The sequence below is a fragment of the Sparus aurata genome, chromosome 20 (assembly GCF_900880675.1).
Source record: "Sparus aurata chromosome 20, fSpaAur1.1, whole genome shotgun sequence".
NCBI classification, from domain to species: Eukaryota; Metazoa; Chordata; class Actinopteri; order Spariformes; family Sparidae; genus Sparus; species Sparus aurata.
The window spans coordinates 24,945,495-24,951,768 of NC_044206.1; the positions used below are offsets into that span (position 1 = coordinate 24,945,495).

General features: G+C 42.2%; 1 long non-coding RNA gene across 1 annotated transcript; it reads left to right on the forward strand.

The window, feature by feature from the left end:
* The first annotated feature begins 2,440 nt into the window (after positions 1-2,440).
* LOC115570596 (uncharacterized) lies at positions 2,441-5,238 on the forward strand. Its single transcript, XR_003981782.1, has 3 exons — positions 2,441-2,558; positions 2,991-3,074; positions 4,997-5,238. It is a non-coding gene; the product is annotated as an uncharacterized LOC115570596 (long non-coding RNA).
* Positions 5,239-6,274: the final 1,036 nt, after the last annotated feature.

Genomic DNA, 6,274 nt, shown 5'->3' on the forward strand with positions numbered 1-6,274 from the left:
TAGTCACTGAGTGATGTGATTTGAGGTTTCTTTGGCATTGGGATGATGGTGGCAGTTTTGAAACAAGATGGGACTTTGGCTTGATCCAGTGAGTTATTAAAAATGTCCGTTAGGACACAAGCCAGCTGATCTGCACATTCCCTGAGCATCCGTCCAGCTATGTTGTCAGGGTCCAGCCAAAAGTATTCGCTCACCTGCCTTGACTCGCATTTGAAGTTAAGTGACATCCCATTCTTAGTCCATAGGGTTTAATATGACATCAGTCCACCCTTTGCAGCTATAACAGCCTCAACTCTTCTGGTAAGGCTTTCCACAAGGTTTAGGAGTGTGTTTATGGGAATTATAATTAATTATGGTACGGGAAGGCCTTCATCCCGAAGGTGTTCTATCCTGTTGAGGTCAGGACTCTGTGCAAGCCAGTCAAGTTCTTCCACACCAAACTCTCTCATCCATGTCTTTATGGACCTTGCTTTGTGCACTGGTGCACAGCCATGTTGGAACAGGAAGGGGCCATCCCCAAACTGTTCCCACAAAGTTGGTAGCTGGAATTGTCCAACATCTTTTGGTATGCTGAAGCATCCAGAGTTCCTTTGACTGGAACAAAGGGGCCAAGCCCAGCTCCTGAAAAACAACCCCACATCATAATTCCCCCTCCACCAAACTTTACACTTGGCACAGTGCAGCCAGACAAGTACCGTTCTCCTGGCAACCGCCAAACCCAGACTCGTCCATCAGATTGCCAGATGAAGAAGCGCAATTCGTCACTCCAGAGAACGCATCTCCACTACTCTAGTCCAATGGCGGCATGCTTTACACTGACGCTTTGCATTGCACTTGCTGATGTATGGCTTGGATGCAGCTCCTTGGCCATGGAAACCCATTCCATGAAGCTCTCTTCGCACTGTTCTTGAGCTAATCTGAAGGCCACATGAAGTTTGGAGGTCTGTAGCGATTGACTCTGCATGAAGTTGGCGACCTCTGCAAACTATGCACCTCAGCATCTGCTGACCCCGCTCGGTCATTTTATCGTGGATTGTGATGCTAGGAGCGTCCAAAGCAACTGGGTCTTGTCGGCGTAGCACTCTGAGTCTATGTAAACACTCCAGAGTAGTCGTCTCTATGAAGCCGAAGTGGATGGATGATCATAATTCCTGCAAGAGATGGGAATCATTTATTAATTTATAGAGATTTTTGCAGTTTTTTGGCATCCTAGATGGTAGATTTTTATATAAATATTCAACTATCATGAGCCAGTGTAGCCACAGGCTTTTCTATACGGGCACCAGGACAATGCTGGCATACAAAAACACAACATCCCCACAGCACTCCACAAAGAAATCATGACATCCCCTGTTATTACTTTACATTCTGTTGACAATAATAGTCAACATCTATAACAAAGAGTTGTTTACTAATAAGCATCACTTATTGCACCTTTAAGACTATCAGGGCGGTCCACTTGACCGAACCTGTTCAGCCTGAATACAAACCTGCTCTGTGCCAGTAAGCTGAGGCCGGATCGGATTTGTCTAGTCGAATTCAAACACCTAGATTATTCGATTGATAGTTGCATTTCTCGTGCATGTATACGTTACATCAGTTGGGATTTGGATTTTGTGTTCTGCCTAGGCTAGAGATTTTTTCCCCGGAAGATGTAGCTTCGTCTCGCTCTTCGTACGCCATCTTTCTCGAATGCCGAGGCAGAGTTTGTTGTTGCTGGTGATGTAAAGAGGTCAGCTGGAGGTGGCTCTGTTACCACTAGTTGAAATGGGTACAGCACCACCTGTTGTACCAGGGCCACAGGAGCTTCCTGGAGATGTTGAAGGATTGTCGCCTCCTCAGGAAGTACATCCTGCTCTGAGCCTTCTTGTAAAGCTGCTTTGTGTTGCTCGTCCAGTCCAGCTTGTTGTCCAGCCACAGCCCAAGATATTTACAGGTCTCCACGACCTCCACCTCCTCTGCTCCTAACAGAACTGGTCTGGATCTGTCCCTCCCGAAGTTGATGACCAGGTAAATGCAAAGGATGCATTTAATATTAGGATAAAATTGCATATCCATTTCCTGCAATGTTTCCTTTGCTGTACCTGGGGAGTGCCCAGGGTAATGAGTGAAAAGATGCTTCCATCTATGTATCTCCTGCTCTGCAGCCTCAGGTTGGGGCAGGTCCTCTCTGTACCACCAAAGAAGAAGCTTCTCTCTTTCCTCTATTGGCTATCTGTTGCATCTGTAGGCTAGTTCACCATTTTTCTCATTCTCTTAGCTCATTACAATTCTCACCTTTCCTCCTCTTTGCCTGGTCATCCTCTGCCTTTCTTGCTGCAACAAATGATAACTTGAATTGATGCAGCCTCTCACCACTATGTTGCATCTTTGCACTGATTCATTCAATTCTAAAAATAGACCTGCAGTCACGTCTCAGTTTACTTTCGGTTTTAGGAAACTAAACTTAAGGACATGACTTCGGTGTCCGACCCTGGTTGTGCGTGTGTGTTGAGCCTGAAGCCGATGCCTCATCGATCCACCACACACGTAGATGAGACGTGACAGTGGAGCGACTTGTGAGTTATTTATCATTAACATGCAGCAGCAGAATGCTTTGTATCTGGGTCCGTGTGACATAAGAAAAGTCAAGATCAGCTGACCGCTGCTGCTCTCTCTGCTGCTTTGGCTGCTGCGTGACCTGCTCTGCACCTGTTTCACTGCTAAGTCACTGTTATCTTCAGTGTGCCTTCATGGCCATGTGTTTAGTTTCATTTTGACACCTCAACATGCTTTATTTTGTTCATTTCTTTTCTTTACCCCACCTGTCTTGACTTTTGATATCCTTTTGGTTAATTTGATTTAATTAACTAGTGTAATTCATTTGTTTAGGCCAGGTGATATTCCCTACGTAGGGAAGTATGATGACCCAAACTGAAACCCAGTTTACATTTTAAACTAGTTTTGTTTCACTGTGTGTGACTATTCTCTTGTTGTTGTTTTCTTTGCAGAGGCCGGTGGCGGCGGCGGCGCTGGTGACCCGGGTGGCGGTGTCCCTTCCCTCCCTGTGTTCTGTGCTTCCCTGGGATATTTTGGTGTGTGTGAGTGTGTGATTGTCACGTGCCCAGGTGACTTATGATATTTTGTTTGGACCCCTTCCCTCATTAGTTTCTCTACACCAACGAGCCTCAGCTTTGAATAGTCTCTTTTATAATTTGTGTGGATGCTGCGTTGTTCTAATATTAAATAATAAAGTGTACTAACCTGTGAACCATGTCTCATGCCTAATGAGTTGACCTTACTTGTTTATCTGCCACAAATCTTAAACTTCTTCCAGATATTGAGTTTACTGTGACTTTGCTGTTGTAAACACTGATTTCACTACTAACAGTCCCAGTAGTCATTTCTTGGTTTTGTCACATTTTTAGATGTGTTGCATGTATTTCTAGTTTGCACTTGCCCTCCAATAAATAGCCTAATAGTAAACCAGTGTTTCATTGCTTTTTAAGAACTGCAGCTGAACTGCATGTGTTCCAAACCTAAGTATTATGATAATGTGAATAAACTCATGTTGACAATCATTTGACACAAAAGAAATGGCGATTTCGTATCACTCACAGCTACACAGGATACACAGCTAAGAAATTAGCTTTCTATAAGTACTTTGTTTATTAATTTTACATTAATTAATCTACAAGGCCTGGAAAAACAAATGCACGTACTGCCCTTTTCTGACTTTGAGCTCCTGCCCCTCTATAATCATGTGCACGTCCCTGCGACAGATGAACTGTTCCTGTTGCCATATCTTTTGAAATATCACTGCAGAACACAAAGTAATCTAAAAAGAATGGGGAGAAGATCAAATCAAATTCAATGTATTGCCTAAAGACTAGAAGAAGAAGAAAAAATGGGAGCGGGCGTGGGAGTTATTGTACCAGGAGTTGGACGGTACAGGAATTTTTGTGCTAATAAACGGGCCGTTTAGCACAGAGCAGACAGGAAGTCATGCACGAAACCACAACATAACATTGGGTCACTTTTCAAAATAAAGCACAAAAAAAAAAGAGACAAACACAAGCTCTTCTACTAATCCTTCGGTCAGAAACACTTTTATGGAGTTAGATAAGTGTCTTTATTACATGCAAGATAATAAATCATCTGAGAGAAAAAAAAAATGAAAACAGAAAAAGTTTTCATACCAATAGCAAAAATAATAATATTTGAGACTAAACAGTTTTGAGAGAAAGTATTCCAAGACTCCAATGTTTGGGTAAGATGATGACACACACAACTTGATGTGTAGCTAGCTGACATGCTATTTTCACAGCGAGAGCAAAATCCTGACTCGAGAGCAAGAAACTGCATCGAGAGCAAAGACTTTTTTTGAGAGAAAATGTTTTCACACTGATAGCAAAAACATATATATTTGAGAGTTAAAAAAAAGTCTTCGGAGAATTTTAAACATTTCAAATTTATATTTTTTTATGTTCTATGAGAAAATACTTTATCTCAAAACTTTTTTTAGTCTCAAATATTATTATTTTTTGCTATTTTCTTGCATGTAATAAAGACTCAAATCTAACTCTATGCACTTTGTGTTGTAATGTTCATAACACATACAACTGCGGTCGCGAGTGATTATGTGATTATCGCGGGAACTCCTTGGTCTCACGACGCCAGTTGTCAGTGCTGCACCGTGGCGACTCAAAGCGTAACCGGTGGGGGTTGCCGGATGGCGGAGCAAAATCGAGGTTACACAATGTCCTTAAGGAAGCTTTCAGGACAGACATGTTACCTGTGCAGTTGCAAACATTCCTGACACTGAAGTTCCAGCGATGTGCAGGTGAAAACAGAACGCGCCCTCGTCAGGAGGAGGAAGAATCAGAGCGTTTACTGATGTCACGCTGGCTGCAGAGTCTCGACAAACAAAGCACAATCAGGGCATCGAGTCGCTGGATGCTGTACGTTGTTGTTGCACAAACACAATACAACATTCATGGTATTTTTCTCTTCACAGATCCATCCATCCATCCTCAAGCCGTTATACTCCACTCCGTCAAACGAGCCAAAGCATCATGGAAGGAGGTGCAAGCAAAGAGTTGGATGAACTACACCCCGACACGATTCAAACTCAGCCCAAGAGACGAGAAGAGTCGGACAGAAGCTGCTGCTCGGGGAAGAGTTGTCCTGAGTGCTGCTCGCCAGAATGTCTAGAATGTGTGGAGTGTGTGTGTGAGTGCTTTGACATCTGTTTGATGTGCTACCAGTGCATTGCAGTTTTGGTGTTCTGCTGTACGGCAGACCCAGATTAGAAACAAAATTTCGTTTCACGGGCTCAGCATTGGATAAAATATGAAAGTATATATATATATATATATATATAAAAAAAAGAAAATACCACAATATGAATAATAATATCAAAAACAGAAACATACTGTGCGTATGTTATAAGTGCAATATTTTGATTATATATCTAGAAAGACAATCCTGATGACTGTCACTGTGACCTGAATGAAGCCTTTCTGATTAATAATTTCTTATTGGGGGTGTAACGGAACACAGGAGTCGTGGTTTGGTTTGTAGCTCGGTTTCAAGGACTTGGTTCTGGCACTGGTGGACTCTAGTAGCCCCTCCAGTGAGCAGAACCTAGTGAAGTGCCCTCTCTTCAATATAAATACATCATGACTTCCTTCACACTCGTGCCCTTTTTATTTTTTATCCACTACTAAATTTTTGCACTAAATGCTAGGAGAAACTTTTTTTGTTATAATTTAAACTGTTGAGACTTCTTTTTTTTTTGTCTGTTTCACCACTCGCTCTCTGAAACTTTCCCACACAGCTGATTGGATAGAAACAGGCTGTCAGACGGTCGGTGTCTTCTTCTTCATCTGTTTTATTGTGTCTTGTTTTTCTTCTTCTGCTGTTGCTTTATGGATCGTATTGGATACTGAAATATGAGCGAGATGACCAGATGGTGGGATGGAGAAAAAAACATTGTGACACATCTGAAGTAATGAAAAACTTTAAGAAAGCTTTCAGTATCGAGGACAATGTGCATTCAATTCAATTCTCCTAAATGATATGTTGCTTTGAAAATCACACATGTGGTGTTCATCTGTACCTGTGAATCATAAACTTCAGTTTGCCACCAAAATCTGATAAAAAAAAATCACACAGGCTTTTCAATGTGGGCACCAGGACAATGCTAACATCCAGGTTAGCATACAAAAACACAACATCCCCACAGCACTCTGCACAGAAATCATGACATCACCTGTTATTCCTTTACATCCTG